At 35.8% G+C, this 16,883-nt stretch overlaps 1 pseudogene; it reads left to right on the plus strand.

The window, feature by feature from the left end:
- Nucleotides 1-7,293: 7,293 nt before the first annotated feature.
- Nucleotides 7,294-8,263, plus strand: LOC125136113 (olfactory receptor 4K5-like; annotated as a pseudogene).
- The last annotated feature ends 8,620 nt before the right edge of the window (nucleotides 8,264-16,883 follow it).

Raw genomic sequence — 16,883 nt, forward strand, 5'->3', positions numbered from 1 at the left:
ATAGACCTCCATACATAAGCAGAGGATTTTTCTAACAGTGTTAAATGTATGATTTTTCTCTGTGTATTCCCTTGCCTATCTTCATGTCATGTCCTCTAATCTGCACTCACCCATAAAACATAATTGAGAATATATTTTTCAAGACTCTCTGAAGTATAAAATTATTGTTTTGACTTTTCAAAAGAAGTCTACATATTCATACTTAAATTTAATATTTAATTCTCATCATAGTACAACTTCTTTTTTCACCAATTATAAACTGAGAGTGTCATGAAAGTTAAGTTAGAATCATAGTCATAATCAGAAAGTAGAAGAAATGATGCAAGTAAATTCAACTTCTGACTGCTAGCATTTCAAAGTAAAGCCATGCCCTAAGGGCAAGTTATGCTATTGGAATAGAGTATGTAGAAGAAATCAAATTATGGAAGAGAAATTAATACCAATTACATTTTGAACAGTTTTTGACTCATTTTCTTCCTCATAACTTCACCATTCTGTAAGCATCTGTTGATTCTGCTGTGCAATCCAGAATTAAAAGATAATAACCTAACAATATAGGACTGTGTTATATAATAATAGTGAGGATAAGGCAAAACATACATTCATTGACAAGAAATTTGTAAATTGTGTCTTTATATTTCATTTCATTTGATCCTCACAAAATATCCATGAATTATAAACAAAGATTACACATCTATTGTTAACAGTACTGAAATTAAAAAAAAAAAATTCTTCCTATAAAAAATTTATAAATTCTGGATTCATTCTTTACAATAAACACATGACATCATGTTATCTGAAACAGTGGAAGATTTGGGAGAGGAAATTTTATGGAAAGTAACTTCAGGTCATGAAGATGATGGGCAGTGCTTGGCTGTTACAGGGAAATTTTCTCTGTGTGAGAGTTTGAGGTAGAATTAGACCTCTTAGTTCTGGGACTCTCAGTCAAAGTGTGGACTAGAAGAGGGTACTAAAGAGCACAAGAAAAAGACCAAAATATTTGTCCTCACTCCTGGTTTATGTATAGAAAAAAATGATTCCTCCTGGAAATTATAATCATGGGATTACCTACATGTAAGTTTAGAATTCGCATTTACATGCTGTGCATAATCAGAAGAGCATTAACCCGAAAAATTGACATACGATGTTTGGAACTCAAGGGGCCAATGAAGTTTTGGGTGCTTTTGGAAAAGCAAAGACTAAAACCTCTGAAGGATCACAGGGGACTTAGGCATATGAAGTCTTGATGAATCTGAGTTCACAGTCAAACTCGCAAAACCCATGAGGAGCCCATCCACAATGAACAGAAGAGTAGACAGAATAGACTTGTGGTTGCAAAATGGACTCATGTTTTGCTTTCACTATGTTTTTCTCTCTTCTCCATTCTTGACTTCTATTAAATGGATTGAATTTTGATTTCCTTTTGCTTCCTCTCAGTTCATAAATTATTATATTCTACTTTTATTTTAGTGGCTCTCCTCATAGTTTTAACACACAAAAGTTGCCTTTTCCTCAGTATCACCACATGCTCTAGTAGCAAGGACACAGTATGTCTTTCATTCGCAAGTCAAAGTGTTTCTCATTTAGGGAAAAGAATCTACTTTTGCACATATGTTCCCTATAGTATAGTAGGTTCAATTATGTAAAATTCACACAAGATACTTTACATACTGCCCAAGAGCTAAATGACCCTTTCTTTTTCTCCCATGATCGTGTGGCCCTCATTGCAACTGTCAATAATGTGGGATGCTGTTTATTTTGTTCCAATGGGAGTATGTAGCTGAAGGTATTAATAATCCCCATTGGAAGATGAACCTTGGCTATCTATTACTGAAAGTCCAAAGCTTCAGTTGGTCACTTGATAAAACCATGTGCTATTCCAATTTGACAAAAGAAATACGCATCTGTAAGCATCAGTAGGTGGAAAAGATTAATTCCACAACAGAAGAACTGATGAATTCAATTTACACTTCTGATATGCTTTATATGAGGTAGGTTATATCTAACAAAGATACACATTAAAAATTTATTATGTCCAGTTATGTTTTATATTATTACAATGTGCCTTAGAACTCACAATTGGGAGAAAAATATATTAGAAGTAAAAGAAAGCGAGCCAAGGTTAGAATGTTCATGTATTTTAGCACTTTTGGAGGGATTTGTGGGAAATTATGTAAGAAGGTGGTGTATTCTTGGGCATATTATGACAAACTCTGTACTTAGAAAAATGCATTATGCCATACTTACCTATCACCTAGAGAAATTAAATAAACATGCAAATCAAAGCTACACATTTCTTTGTGGATACAGGCCTATGAGGTAAAACTATAAGACAATCATGGGAATGTTAAATACCAAACTCAGGTTGTAGGTTTGCAGCTGGTATATCTCGGCATCAATGATTTACTTTACTTACTTTATACTTGAATTGGACCAGACAGGACTTATTTAACTCTATAAAGTACAAATTTCTTCTTTGTTAAGATTCTTATTATTTTAATCACTTTTTAAAAACTTGGTAAACAAACTATGGTTTATTTCCAATACAGCAAATAAAAAATTTCCTCTGTGCTGCAAAAGGATTTTATTCCCTTTGCCATTTGCTGGTTTGTTTATGGGCACTGGCTTTGGTGACTCAAAAATGAGCTTGTATTAGTAGTGAGGTGAAATGTTTTTCCTCTATTAAAGATGAAGTTTATGTAGGCAGTTTATGACTTGACATTCACTGGGAAGGCCTCTATACACAGGAAGATTAGAACATAGAAATGTTAGGTAAAATGATAGATATGAGGTGAAATATATTTCAGTTAGTACTGAAGCAATTTATGTAGCATCTATTCCATGCAAGTATCTATACTATCTATACTAAATCCTGTGCATGGTACACAAGAAGCACAAGAACTCACGGATCTTTCAATGTGGTAGGGAAGTGATATTATAGAAAAATTCTTACCTTGGAAAAGCACATAAGTGCAAGCAAAGCATTATAATGATATGAGGAAGAGAGAAATTTCAGCTTAAGCTCTGTGAAGGCTTTTGGAGGAGATGATACCTGCATTGGAATAGACCATCTATTTGTAAAGGACATGAGAAAATAAATAGGCAGAGTCTACCAGCTTTAAGAAGTTTTAAGAATCTGATTTGGCTAGAGAGTAGTGTAGTTAAAACCAGACCAGACCATATATACTTGGCTGTCATGTTGAAGACTTTTAATTAATTAATTAATTAATGTGCTTTAAGGAATTACAAGATGTTACAGGTGGGAGGGCGAGGTCCAGGAAAAGTAAGATTTACAACTTAGGAAATGATAGTGACAATTACAAAATAAAAACATTTAAAGGGAAAAAGAGCTGAATTGAGGAGAAAAATTGTGAGCTGAGGTCTGAGATGGTTGTGTAATTTTCACATGCATAAAACTGTCAGAATACTTTTGGGATGTTGGAATATGATGAGCAATGGTGCAATAAAATCTAAAGTCATTCTAGAGAGGTGATTATGGATGCCACAGAGGTGAATGGAATACCCAAGGGAGTGAGGGAACAAGAAGGAGCAAGAAAGAGATACTAAGAAGGGTACAGAGTAAGCAATGGAAAAGCACAAGATGCACAGCAGGGAAGGGATGGATTGGAACACAAGGGAAAGCTATTGTAAGGAGTAATGCATGGATGAAGAAAGATGGTATTAAAAATTCTGAGAGAAAAATCAGGGGCTGTTATACTGTTTGAGTATAACAAAATTAGCTTTTATAACTGGTCTTTAAGGACATTTGATTTAAAAGTTTCCCTGACCGTGAAAGCAAAAGGCATAGTTGTGTTAAGTTCTGAACAAATTTGGAAAAGAACTGGAGGGGAAACATATGGATATCCTTCACGAAGTTTCTTATTCAAAAAAAAAAAAAAGGTAAATTCAGGAAAAAAAAAAACAACTCAGGAGGTTAGATATATTTACAGAGTTCTTTTTGTTGTTTGTTGCTTATTTCTCTGATGAGATAGATCAAACACTTTGTGGGTAGATGAAAATGTTAAGTGAAAGAGGGAGAGACTGAAAATGAAACCTCAAGATGGCTTAACTCAGTGGTTCACAACTAGAGGTCATTTTGCTTCCGCCTTACTCCCACCCCAAATTTCACAACGTCTAGATACCTTTTTGGTTGTCACAACTTGGGGGAAAGTGCTACTGGTATCTAATGGGTACCACACAGGACAGTTCTGCATAACAGAGAATTGTCCAACCCCACATGTCAGCAGTGCCAGAGTTGAGAAACTCTGGCTTGGCAGAAGAACCAGTGTCTTGTAGTAGGTGGAAACATTAGAATCAATTCCAATTGCAGCATAGTGTAAATGCTATGAGTTTCATATCATTCAGTTCTAAAACAATATGATGTGATGGTGGAGAAAACTAGCCCTAGAGTGAAGAGTCCGAGTTCAAATTCTAGCTCATTGATTTTCCAGCTATGTAACACCAAGGAAGTTCCTTATCATTTCTGTAACTCTGATTTCCTAGTGTGAAATAAATTTACAAGTATGTTTACCATGTAGTTTTATGGGAGGATTCAATTATGCACAGAAGGTGCTTAGAACAGTGCCTGGCACTTTGCTTGCTCTGAGTAAGTGTTTTTTGTTTGCTTGTTTGCCTTTTAGGGCTGCACCTGTGGCATATGGAAGTTCCCAGGCTAGGGGTTGAATCAGAGCTGCAGCTGCTGAACTATGCATGCCACAGGCACAGCATTGCAGGATCTCAGCCACATCTGGGACCTACACCACAGCTCACAGCCACATCGGATCCCTGACACACTGAGGGAGGCCAGGGATCAAACCCATATTCTCAAGGATACCAGTCAGATTAGTTTCTACTTTGCCACAATGGGAACTCCCTGAGTGTTCAATGTTATTTTTATTATCTGATTTCAAACTCCTCTAAGGTTTTGCAACTCTTACTATATCTGAATGTTTGAAGGTTACTAGCCTGTCTGATGCTCCAATTTCTCCCTCTGCAGCTCAGAAATAATAATAATACCTGTTCTACAGGTCTACTGTAAAGATCACATGATACAACACATAAAACATCTAACACAGTAGATGCCACTTACCAGGGTCTCAACAAATCTGTGGGTTTTTTTTCCCATTCTTTCTCAGATTTTAAAATTACTATTTACCATTCACTCAAAATCTACTTCATTCTTTTAATTTATATACATTTACACAATAAACATTTTCATTAGGTAGTGTTCATCATTTTAGGCAATAAATCCATATGCTTTAGCAAGAACAACTTTAGAGAAACAAAGCGAGTCACACATGGGAAAGGTAATAAAACAATTTATGTTATATTTCAGAATTATTCTCAATTATTGCTCTCTTATATACTATTATAATCACTGACTGTCACTAATGCATTCATTTAATTTTTATGGGACATTTTAATAGTTTTCTCTGACTCCAGAAGTCCACAATAATGTATATTCAACATGTGGACCAGTTGCGATGCTTCTCTGAACACTCCTCCAGTAAAAAATACAAAATGATTTTCTATTTGAAGGCTTCCCTGTGTGGGCTGCAATTGTTAAAAGGAACTGACCAAAGCTACGGAGCTTCAAATATCTGGGATGAATAAATTCCAGAGATCTAATACAGCACGGAGACTATAATTAATAATAATGTGTTATATCTAATATATAGCATGGTGACTATAATTAATAACACTGCCACATATTTAGACTCAGCTAAGAGAATATGTTTTAATTGTTTTTAAAAAGGTAACTATGCAGGGTAGTGAATATGTTAATATTAGCTTGATTGTGGTAATAATTTCACAAAGTATACATATACCAAAAGACTACATTGTATACCTTAAGTAGATTCATTTTTATTTGTCAATTACAAGTCAACAAAATTGGGAGGGGGAATGAGAGGTGAGGGTTGTATCCCAGGGATGGAGGAAGACTAAAGCTTCTTGTATGAAATAAATAGGCAGTGAAATATGTATGTGCTCTTACATGAGGCTAAGATCACATCTCACTCTTAGGTTCCTCACTCTGACTACAGTCAACAGTTAATTGTCAGAACAAACATAGTTCTAAAATAGAACTTCCTGGAAAGGTTTTTTTCTTTTTTTTCAGTTCAATGGAACTGGATTTATACAGCAGGAGTTATATAGCAGAATTATACGGCAAGATTTTCTTGTATTTTTACAGGAAAAAAAAAAGGAGGTGCAAGTTTGAATAATTATCAGGGTTATTCTGATTCCAAACAGAATATATTTTAAGGCATACTGGATATTAATAACTCAATTATTTTTATTTCTCTAGTCTAAGACAACTTCTCTACTCTTTCACTAATTATAAAGATGTGTTAATAATAATGGTCATGGAGAACACCAAATGGGGACCATAAGTTATCCTAAATCTACTTTTGATGGGCGAGGAAAATGGAATCTTTGGGTGCTGCTTTTTAATAATCAAGCAACTATGAATTTTAGATAAATAAGATAAACATTTTAAGAAATTATACATATGAGTAACTGACAAACTGTGTTGCAACTGTAGAACTGGATAACATATATTCCACGGTATCTCCTTAGGAGGAACTGCTTAACTTGTATATGAGTCTTGCAATAGCAGTAAGGAAAATTTTTGTTAACATGGGGATTATTTAACATATTAAGAACATCCATTGTATTACAATGACTTTGATAGAATATTACGAGTTATCTTTAAACTTAAAATTCTTCTGTAAAGTAGGTATTTTGATCACCTCTCAACTTTTTTGAGTGGAATTAAAGTTCAGAAAAATTAATTAGCCTGAACTCAATCAGTATGACTTGACATCACACATAAACATCAAGCCATTAATAGATCGCAGAAAGATAAAGAGAATGTGGTACTCAAAGATTTGTTGAAATTAATGATGGAAAATGACCACAAGACCAACAGATCTAAATTATTTTTTCCAACCTACAAACCCTCTGAAGTTGGTTTCAAACCCCTCCTCTAGCGTTGTGATCACAAGTCAGCTCCTGGTTGAGCCTGTTTACTACTGTATGATAGATTACTAAGACTATCCCAAAACTCAAGGAGTATGACACTGATTAAAGGATTTCCACATTCTCATAAGCTCTTTCCAACTCCCCAGATATATTAGGATGGTCTCTTCTAAATCTTTCATTCAGTAAATACGCATTATATCTGGAATCGCAGAATCCTTTACATTAAAAGTGTTCCTTGTTCCGAATTCTGATCCTTCCCTATTTCCCCTCCTTCAGGATTGTTTCAGAGCAAGCCTGCAGCCTGGATCCATGGATAAGGTCAATTCTTCAGTGGTGTCTGAGTTTGTATTGCTGGGACTCTCTCGTTCTCAGGAACTTCAGCTTTTCTTTTTTGTTTTCTTCTCTGTGCTGTATGTGGTCATTGTGCTGGGAAACCTTCTTATTATCCTCATGGTGACTTTTGATAACAGACTGCACTCCCCGATGTACTTTCTCTTGGGAAACCTTTCCTTTGTGGACATCTGTCAGGCTTCCTTTGCTACTCCTAAGATGATTGTTGATTTTCTAAGTGAACACAAGACCATCTCCTTCAGTGGCTGCATAGCTCAGATTTTCTTCATTCACCTTTTTACTGGAGGGGAGATGGTGCTGCTTGTCTCCATGGCCTATGACAGATATGTAGCCATATGCAAACCCCTACACTATGTCATCATCATGAGCCAAAGGACATGCATTGTACTGGTAATGATCTCCTGGGCTGTGGGCTTGGTGCACACACTCAGCCAGTTATCATTTACCTGTGAATCTGCCTTTTTGTGGACCCAATGTAGTAGACAGCTTTTTTTGTGACCTTCTTCGAGTGGCCAAACTTGCCTGCCTGGACTCTTACATCACTGAAATACTCATTGTGGTCAATAGTGGAATCCTTTCACTAAGCACTTTCTCTCTCTTGGCCAGCTCTTACATCATTAGTCTTGCCACTGTCTGGTTTAAGTCTTCTGCTGCAATGGCCAAGGCATTTTCTACTCTAGCTGCCCATATCACTGTAGTAATATTATTCTTTGGACCTTGCATATTCATCTATGTGTGGCCCTTTACCACCTACCCTGTGGATAAAGTTCTTGCCATATTTTACACCATTTTTACTCCCATTCTAAACCCCATTATTTACACACTAAGGAACAGAGATATGAAGACTGCCATGAGGAAAATTATGACGTATTACTTGAGGCCCAAGAAAATTTCTGAGATGCCACTAGTACTGAGGAATTCCCTTTAGTAAGACAAAATTCATTTAAATTCTTTGAATCAGTAGTCTAATTATATGTTCACGTGGCATATCTTAACTGGGGTGAAAGTAATAAAGAAGATGATATAGAGATTATTTAATTGATATTGACAAGTCTTTTTCTGAGTATCACCTAAGCAAAAGTTAAATATCCAAAACTGTAAAAAATACATCATGATTACTGATTTTGGAGATAAGTTATGGAATGACTTTCTATGGATAGCGTAGATTCATTGACTGTTTCAGTTACAGATAAATAGAAATATGATTGAAAAAAGAATGTGAACCTGATTCTTTGGTGGGGATAAATTTAGACATTTTCCTGATCTTATGAGTTTCCTAATTTGCATGCCTAAAAATCAATATACAAGGATGGTATTAAAGAATCTGAAACCAAATTTTCCCAACCAGGGGATAGCCACTCACTGATTTAAGATCAGTGCATAGATGTAAGTGAAGCTTCTTAGGTTATGAGATCCCTCCCCCAACATTATTTATGCCTATCCCATGTTGTTTTCCAATAACTAACAGTGCACTAAAATATGGAATTATATGTAATCAGAAGTTTGCTTTTCAAATATTTCATTTAGTAATATTTGCTTTCTTTGATCAGTTAAGCTAATTCCAGTTCCTCTGAAGTTACATTATAGAAGGGAGAGGAGAATCTTTAAAGCTGACCAATTCAACATGGACTTTTCAGTCTGTGCTATAAGGAGCTATGTAGCAGTCTTCCATTTGGACCAAATAATACATTCTTAATGATAATTATCAATGTTAAATATATATCCGAATTGGTAACCAGGACCCCAGAGCTGGATCTCTGCTTTAGACTGTAGGGATAATTAGGGGGGTTATTAATGTTGATTAGAGTTTCTACATTTACTTTCCCAAATTTTTCAATTCATATGAGGCAGATAGATTTCTTGAAATATTAGCCTCTCTTCTATGCTAAGAATGAAGACTCTAGTTTTGCACTTTGTTGTTTGCTTTCTTATCCTCCCATTTCCAGCTAATCTTTCTGAGTCTGTCCCTAATAGAATCATCATTAAGTAAAATTAAAGAAACCTTGGAAGTTTCCTCTTCTCCCACGCCACTCAATTTTGCTCTCTCTTATAGCATTCTAGTTCTTCTGAGACCTGATATGCTTTACTCTTTTCTACTCTCAAAATCTACCTTCCTGTAAAAGTAATTTACACTTTAGTATAAATTTAAACCCATAAATTACCATTCCTCCAGAATTGTGACATATTGATTTCTTCCTAATTTTAGAATACAAGTCCATCCATAGCTAGAGAAAAGAGTCAGTAGATTGGATCTAGAACAGGAACAAGAAGAGATTGCACCAATATTCCCTGACTTCATAGCACACAGGCCACCGCATATTCTGTTCACAAAATGAGGGCTGGTGTTATAATTGTTCTTCTTGAAGAAAAGGCTGTGCACTCTATGATTTCCTCCTAATAAGCCTATAGTACTAAAGTATTAGGAAGGTAGGGATTCATTAAAAAGCTTATTAATGCCATGCTTTTTTTTCTATTTTATTTTTTTGTTGTTTTTCGTTTTTTTAGGGTTGCACCTGCTGTATATGGAAGTGCCCAGGCTAGGGGTTGAATCAGAGCTGAGAATCAATGTACTAAGAATTTCATAAATTATGTAACCTGGTTAACTATACTAGTTATTAGTTACTTAGGCACTCATAACATTCTTTCACTCAGAGATGATTTTGAAGATATGATTAATCATAGCTCTCCTTCCCACCAAACAGCATAAACACACATAGGATTTCCTATACAGAATATTTATTACTTCAGAAATTGATTTCATTAATTAAAATTGAATATACACAAGCAAAAAATCTTCTCTCTCTCTCTCTCCCTTTTTAATAGCCACACCTGCAGCATATGGAAATTCCTGGGCTAGGGGTCAAATTGGAGCTGTAGCTGCAGGCCTGTGCCACAGCCATGGCAACACTAGATCTGAGCCACACTGAGGCTTGTGGTGATGCCGAATCCTTAATCCACTGAGAGAGGCCAGGGAGCGAACCTTCATCCTCATGGGCACTATGCTGGGTTCTAACCCACTGAGCCACAATGGGAAATTCCTTTCCTTTTTTATTTTTAGGATTTTTATGTAAAATTAATAAAATTTTGCTAAAATAATATAAATAAAACTTGTGCAAGTAATTTAAATTTTGTCCAGTTGTACATTTTAATGTGAAGGCAGGCAGTTTTTAGTTTAAGACAACTTTGTAGAGTGATCTTTGACATTGAAATCTATGTGCCACTTATGATACTGAATTAATCTTAAATTTTTACCTTAATGGACTTTCTGAAATAAAATGATAAGTATTAAGAAATGGAGTCTGAATTCCCATAGCTAATTCACAAAAGAGGAAACGTTTGTCTCAGAGGACTCCAAGTTTCCCAGACTCTGAATTTTTTCACATGCCTCACTTATATTGTTTTGAAATGAATGAAGTATCTTTGTGAGGTCTCTTCCAAGAAGAGATAAAATACTATTAATATCTCTACTGAGTTTTTCCAAAGAATGTCTGGAAAGCCAGCAAGTTTTCTTGTAGTAGAGGAAAACACATTTTACTCTTAATTCTTTAGATAATCTCTTTATACACTGGATATTTAAGGTCCTACATTTAAATATTGATGAAGTTGACATACCTCTTAGCAGTAAGTAGATACAATTTCAGAGCTGTTAGAAGAATTTCCAGCTAACATATGCCAAGAAAAAGAGCAATGGTCACAATAATATGTGCTGTTTCTTTTCAGCAAAAATGTAACAAGAAAAGTTACTTCAGCTGAAGAAAATTACAACTACTTCACTTAATAAAAAGTACATTTTTCCCTTGTGTATTTATTGACAAAGAACCATATCAGTTATCAGTTTATTGTCTCTTGCCATCAAATTCACCTTCACTGGCCTGCTTTTTTGTGATACTGTAACTGAGCAGGGCTCTGTGGAGCTCCTGGGCATAAAAGCCCTTCTGGGTCCCACATTTCTTGTTTTTAGGAAATGGGCCTCATTCAGCCTCTCTGACCATCTCTGAGTTCTGAGGGAATAGGTTCAGACAGTTGCTGATAAGAGAAAGAAGGGGATTCAGAGACAAGGGAGTAACAGTCAAGAAACAATAGTACAGCCTTGGGGCAGGATCCTAGTTCCCTCTCAAGGGATACAGATAATGATGGAGGTATTTTATAGACATAAGAGAAAAGTTATATTCCGTATGCTTCTTTCAGAAGTGAATATTTAAAATTGACCAGTTTAGAGTCCTTCCTTGTCCTTCTCCCTAGCTTAATTGGACCCTAAACATAATATCCCATAAGCTAAAGATCAGGAACCATGAACATAATTGCCTGTGGCTTAAAGATTATTAGCATGTGGCTTTTTCAGGAACTTTCCTAGTTTGTTCTAATCTGTGATTGATATGCCCCTTTGGCAAGTACTGTTATTCTAGGCAATAACCCAGAAGACCACCACCATGATCATGCCAAGATATCCTGATGCCAGCTTCGATGACTAACATCCCCCCAAAGAAAGAAGAATGCATGTCTGCCCCAATTCCAATTCCTATCTGAAAGCCTGTTTTTCTCCTTTTGCTATAAAACTCCCCTCAATTCTTCCCAATGGAGGGCACATTCTTTAAGGCATTTTTCCTGCTGTAACCTCCTTTGCCTGGCAAAGCGATAAAAAGCTATTTTTTTCTCCTTCACCCAAAACTCTCTCTTCATGTTTCTATTCTGCACCATTGGACAGAGGCAGAGCTTCAGCAACAATACTGGAAATGAACTTTAAACCTTTCTTCTTTGTGATTATAAGGGGCAGGATGAACATTTAAGAAGGAATGGACTTCTCTTCTTGCTTCCAGTGTGCTTAATTTCTTCCTTTCTTTTATTTTTCTTTTTAGGGTCCTACCAGCAGCATATGGAGATTCCCAGGTTAGGGGCTGAATCAGAGCTCTAGCCGGTGGCCTAAGCCACAACAAGAACTCTTTAATTTCTTGTTCCTACAGTGCAGCTGCCAGTGGTTCAAGGAAACCCAGTGGCTCTCACCCCCCAGTAAGTATTCTTGCCAGCCTGATCTTTAAATTCCCTGCTCCCCATTTTCCCTCCATCTATATACCAGGGTAACCCAGAGAACACCTCATCCACAGGGCTACATTCATATTTTTTGAGTTTTGAAACTCACCCATGTTTATTATTTCCCTGGGTTCTCTCTCTCAGCCCTCAGGTATTCTTTGGAGTATTCTTTTACCCCCTCAGTATCTAATACTTATTGTCAGTTCCTAAGTCTTTATAGTAAATATACCCTGTTCAAATTACCATTGTGGTTTTTGTACCCCGACTAGACTCTGACAGATATAGAAATTTTAAGCATTTTGAAGATATTGGAAAAAAAAAAGAAGCATTGGAAAGAGTCTAATAAAATATCTAGGATCTAGCTGACAAAAAAATGTCAGCAGTATCCTATATTTACACACTTAAGTGAAATTCATTTAAGACATGCTTCAAAACAGAAGAAATTCTGGCATCTATGAAATGGATGGTATCATTTGTCAACTCACTATTTTAAATTTCTATGTTCTAAGCCAGTGTGACAATTTTCATAGATTAACCAAAAATTTTTGTTTGTTTTTCCACATCATTCATACCTTTTTTTTTTTGAAGTGTGGTAAGAAGGCTTAGATATAATTAGGGAAGATTAAAAGCATATATAACTCATAATCCATAAAGTTTGTAGAAAAATTTCAATCATAAAATGCTTTCATTGAATGATCCAAACTGAGGAACTTTCAACTTGAAAAGAGAAGTCTGCTTCTTACCTTTACTCTCTGCTATTAAGAGCTTTACCAAACCAGAAGCAGCATCATTTTGTATTATTAAACTTGTGTGTCATACATTCAATGATAAAAACAAACAAAAATAAATCCAAGAGTTCACAGACTTTAAGAAAGTTTTTTTCATGAAATATTTCAAATCATTCTAGTTTTCAGGGATCCAAAGGGAAACATCTGAAATACGAATAACAAATTTTCAGTTTAGTTTCTACCTTAGGGAAACTGTATAAGGTGAATGATATAATCATATTATAGCTTGAACTTGAGACATTTTGCACAGTAGAATACCATGTTATATTTTGTTTAAAATAAAATAAATCCTAAAATGATTTGGTAATAAACTTTTTTTATGCAGGCATTTAAAAATAATAGAATAATATGAAAAAAAGTCTTTCATTTTGTCTGGTCCACAGATCTCTGTAGGTTTTTCGTGCACCACAGACAAGGAAATATATTTAACTGTACAAAATATGGTAAAAAAGATGTGGAAATTTCGGTAAATGCAAAAATAATTTCTGAGCTGCTTATCAAACAAATTGGGTTTGAAAACTGACTACATTATGATAGAATACATCACTTGCTTTTGATCAGCTCCCCAAGCTCTTTAAAGTCTTTCAATTCCTATTCATTGTTCTTAGGATAAAAGGGAAAAAAACCCTCTGTGACATGGCTAACAAGGCTGTGTATGATTTGGTTCCCTACTTAAATCACCACACTAACACATACCATTATTTGAAAACATATTTCTCCCTGACTGAACTAAACTCCATGAAAATAGGTAATCTGTCTGTGCAGAAAATATGACAGGACTTTTGCAGCATTGCTTCTTATTTTCTCAATATTCAGATTATCAAAAACTATGTCGGGAAAGAAGAAATTTTCCCCTACACTTCTAGATTCTTAAGTCTGGTTTAAGAATTAAATTGACATGAGGCAGATTAACAGGAGAAAATCAAACACATTTTAATAATATATATACATGGGAGAGACCTAGGAAAACTGAGTAACTCGCCAAAATGTTTGAAAGCTTCACTTTAAATATTGTTTAAACTAAAGACAAAAAAGAATGTTGGGGGTATTAATTTGGGACTTCAGAGAGGAGGAAGGCAATTCACATGGAAATGGAAAAACAAATGTTTGGAAAACACGTATTGGAGGGCCATGTACAGGCAATAGGGCATTGAGAGAAATTTTAATAAGCAAGAGTTTGCTGTGTCCTCCCTGTCTACACATTTAAATTATCTACAATGAAAGCTCCCTTCCTGGAAGAGATCCTCAACATTCTCTAGGCAGTTAAAGTAAAAGTTTCTTCCTGAGTCTTTTGCATTTTAATTGTATTCATCTCAAGATAATCCACATGCCAAATAAACATTTTGGGGTGGCAAATTTTTCTCCCCTGAAATTACTTTGATCATAATAATCCTTTTCTTTGCTTTTTTTTTTTTTTTTTTCTGCAAGCAAAATAAGCTCATTCTGACCAGCCTAAGCAGAAAGTAACTAGTACAAGGAGTTAGTGTAAAGAAAAAAAAATGCTGCCCTTCACTTTAGTTAGAAAGGACCAAGCCATTAGCCACTGCAGTCATCCACTGACTGTGCACCTGAGGGGAATTTAGAATGGAGAAAAACAGGAAGCCTTCTGTGCTTGGATACTGGCCCCTAGGTAGTTAAGATGCATTTTTTTTGTCTTTTGTCTTTTTTTGTTGTTGTTGTTGTTGCTATTTCTTGGGCCGCTCCCGCGGCATATGGAGGTTCCCAGGCTAGGGGTCGAATCGGAGCTGTAGCCACCAGCCTATGCCAGAGCCACAGCAACGCGGGATCGAGCCTCGTCTGCAACCTACACCACAGCTCACGGCAATGCGGATCGTTAACCCACTGAGCAAGGGCAGGGACCGAACCCGCAACCTCATGGTTCCTAGTCGGATTCGTTAACCACTGCACCACGACGGGAACTCCAAGATGCATATTTTAAGAAAACATTTCAGTGACCCCAGATTCTTGCATCTTCCCATACATAGAAAAGCACTAAAATCATTAACTTGAGATCTGTTCTTTGTGATTAGCAGTAATCCTTTTATGCTTGACTACATGTTTTTTCCTCAGCAAAAATTATATATATATATATAATTTATATTATATAATTATATTTACATATTTCCTGGTCCTCTCTTACGTCTTCAGAGCAATCTGAAAGGCTATCTCCCAGGCTATAGTCCTCAGGGAATTCCCTAAATAAAACTTAACTCACAACTTTTACTTGAGCATTTTTATTTCAGGTGACAAGTGTGTCATTATTTTTGTTTTATTTTTGGTTTGTACAATGTGCACATAATAATTTTACCAATCTTATATATTCCCTTGACATGTTTTTTTATTTTATCCATATTTATCTGCAAAAATAATTTAATAATTTAAATCATTAAATGTATTCTACCTTACTAAAATATTATATTTCTTCACTCTCAAATTTATAGATACTTAGTTTTTTTTCCACTATCTATCTCTTTTAACCAATGCTGTAATCTATGCTGTTGTCCATGCTTTTATGTATGTGAACATTTTACTAAAATGTGGTTACACATATACACACTTAGCATATATACATGCTGAGTGATAGGGAATGAAGGAATGGTTTTTAGCTTTAATGGCCTTTCTCTCTGGAAGACTGACTCCCCAAAATACCAAGGGAAATGTCAGAGAAACACCAAATGTCCAAGCCCAGAAACCTTTGTTCCCCCAGACCTAACTTGTTAAACTTTAACTGATAAAATAATTTGGACAAGAAACAGACCTCAGCCCAAAAAAAATATTTCCATACTTAGCCTCCCTCAAAACCCCCGACGACCCTTGATGCAGTAGGCTGGTCTTGGTCTAAGACTGACTGCTGCCCCCCCTTGTCTAATGAAGGTGATCTGGCTCTGTTGAGATCGACTCCATCTGTCCCCCCCACCCCTACCCCTTCATTTTCCTTACAGAGAAACTATTTCAATTTCCTTCTTTAAAGATGACCATTTTAAACTTACATCTACATCATGACCTTTGAATATCTAGACAATGTATTATGTAAAATACAGTTGAAAGACTGCTGATATATTTGGGGGGTAAAAACAGATTTATCATGGAGAGGAAATGAGAACACCCTGAAATATTTGAAGAATCATGATATTTAAGTGGGAAAGATTTCTTCTGTTAAACTACAAATGGTAGAACCAGTTGAGCATGTTAACAATAGACTAAGAGGTCCTGTGAAGGGGTGGGCTCCTTGTGAGTGGAGGAAACCACTCTGAGCCTAGGGCGGTTTATAAGATGGCATGATTGTTTGTAAGACGGAATGATTGTTTCATCAACAGAGAGTTAGAGATTGAAAAATTACTTTGCTGACTGGGAGTTAGTGATAATTAAATAATCATTTGCTTTCATACATACCTACTGGGTGGTAATACACTTGTTTCTTTTCTCCTCCATTCCTGGAAAAATTACTTTGTAAAAATAATTACTCCCACTGTAGGATGACATCAGTTCTCTAAAGGGTGACTTCTCATTTCCCCAGTGATATCAGTTTCCTGGATTGAGGATGAACGGCTTTATATTGCCTTACCTTATGTACTGTAATTGTAACATCCAGGGCAAGAGGAGCAGGGCCATCAAGACCTGAGGACAAGACCTGAGGTTCTTGTGTTTGCACAGGTTAGTGCAGAGACCAAGTTAGAATGCATCAAGTCAAGAGTATATTGCAAAGATTTTAATACGAAGACTCATAGTGGA

The sequence above is a fragment of the Phacochoerus africanus genome, chromosome 9 (assembly GCF_016906955.1).
Source record: "Phacochoerus africanus isolate WHEZ1 chromosome 9, ROS_Pafr_v1, whole genome shotgun sequence".
NCBI classification, from domain to species: domain Eukaryota; kingdom Metazoa; phylum Chordata; class Mammalia; order Artiodactyla; family Suidae; genus Phacochoerus; species Phacochoerus africanus.